Genomic DNA, 2500 nt, shown 5'->3' on the forward strand with positions numbered 1-2500 from the left:
TTTCCATGGTAACTATGGAGCCTCTGAACGTCCAGATGGGTCATATCTGATGACCATGAAAAGATGAAGAACTGTATTTGACACCAATTTGCCAGAGGGCAAATATATTAGTCTGTCTGTCTGTGTGTGTGTGTGTGTGTGTGTGTGTGTGTGTCTGTCTGTCTGTATCATTTCTATCCTCACTGATACCAAACCATGTCCAGATGTTTGTCCATATTCTCTAGTCGACCTGGTCAGTTTTGGTCAATATTAGGCCAAAGTTCAGCTCAGGCCAAAGCTGGGCTAATTTGCATATTCAGAAAACGGCTTCAATCTTGGAAAGTTACAGGACTTACAGGAAGTCAGAGATGACCTTTCATTTGGTACCAGTTTCGTTGACCTTGGATGACCTACAAAGGTCAAGCACGACGTCAGGATTTTCAAGATACTCCATTTTCACCCAATAACTCAGAATACAGAAAAAGAAAAAACACTATGAGGCGATGTATTTGTTTGTTTTTCTGTATCGTTTTCTGTTTCAGAGTTATGGCAGAAAATACGACTATGAACCCATGACCACTGTGTGACTTTTATCAGCAGTATTACAGAGGTTCCATTTAAATGGAACAAAGCTGAGAATAATAGTTGAATAACTAGTTACTCATAATAAAACATTTTACATTTGATCCTTTTTTTTTTTTTTTCCAACTATGGTTGTTTACTAAACAGCAAATCTAAGATGTTTAAACCAACACCAGGTTGTTGATTTAATGCTTGTTTTTTCATTATTCTGCCCATTCCTGTTCATTAATTCTTTTTGTTGATTATTTTCTTTCTCATTATTTTCACTTTGTTTTTTTTATTTACTTAATTTTTTAATATTTTGTTCATTATTAATAGTTCAGTTTTTAGGATTTTTGTTTTGTTTATTTAGTTCATTTTTGGACATTTTCATTAAGTTTATTATTATTATTATTATTATTATTATTGTTGTTGTTGTTGTTGTTCATTCACTTTTTTTGTCATTTGTAGGCACTGTTCTGTTTCTTTTTTGATGAAAGATACAAGATGAAAATGTGAAGGACAAAACAAAACAAAAATGCAAATGCACAAGACAGAAGAACTCAGAAAAGATGTAAAGGACAAAACAGGATGAAAACAACATATTAGACACAACACCACGTACATGACGTACCAATAGGAAAATGACAAAAGTTATTAAAAGATGTTTTCATTCAGTTTTAACGACAGAAATTCAGTGAATGTTACTTGTAGCATTATTTGTTTAAAGTGATCCATCTATAATCCACTTAAGTGCATTTAGCTTTTTTTTTTTATAGCTGAAGAATGTGTAAAAATATAGACATTATGCTAGATTTCAAAAAATATTCCAAGGCCCACTGTCGGATTTGTGTAAAATAAAATGCCTTTATTAGTTCATGGCAATCTTTTAAAATACAGCCAACGTGTTGTGACCTCTGGTCTTCATCAGGGCTTTTTTCACCAGTGAGTTACACACCTTCATATAATCACTGTAATGAACTGAAGGAGGGAGGAGTGAGGGAAGGAGAAAATAAATAAATAAATAAATAAATTATATATATATATATATATATATATACACACACACACACACACACACACACACACACACACACACACACAGGGTGGGGAAGCAAAATTTGCAATGAACATTTAGTTGTTTTTTCTCAGCAGACACTACGTCAGTTGTTTTGAAACCAAACATATACTGATGTCATAATCATACCTAACACTATTATCCATACCTTTTCAGAAACTTTTGCCCATATGAGTAATCAGGAAAGCAAACGTCAAAGAGTGTGTGATTTGCTGAATGCACTCGTCACACCAAAGGAGATTTCAAAAATAGTTGGAGTGTCCATAAAGACTGTTTATAATGGAAAGAAGAGAATGACTATGAGCAAAACTATTACCAGAAAGTCTGGAAGATACTATTAAAGAAGAATGGGAGAAGTTGTCACCCCAATATTTGAGGAACACTTGCACAAGTTTCAAGAAGCGTGTGAAGGCAGTTATTGAGAAGGAAGGAGGACACATAGAATAAAAACATTTTCTATTATGGACATTTTCTTGTGGCAAATAAATTCTCATGACTTTCAATAAACTAACTGGTCATACACTGTCTTTCAATCCCTGCCTCAAAATATTGTACATTTTGCTTCCCCACCCTGTACATTGAAAAAAAAATAATAAAATGGAATAAAATAAAATATAATAAATAAATAAATAAAATAAATTTTAAAAATTCGTTTATTTATTTATTTTTTTTAATTAAAAATAAATAAAAGAAAATGTAAAAATAAAAATAAACAAAATATTTATTTCAAGGGTCTGGAAGTGAAAGTATTTGTAATTACTGAGCTGGAGTACAGACTGTGTGGACTATTTCCATTTTTTATTGTTTTTTAGACACCACCACCCCCCCACCCACCCCCCCTCAAAAAAAAAAAAATACAACAAACAAACTCAGCATCATTCC

This window comes from Sphaeramia orbicularis, chromosome 14, assembly GCF_902148855.1.
Source record: "Sphaeramia orbicularis chromosome 14, fSphaOr1.1, whole genome shotgun sequence".
Taxonomy (NCBI): Eukaryota; Metazoa; Chordata; class Actinopteri; order Kurtiformes; family Apogonidae; genus Sphaeramia; species Sphaeramia orbicularis.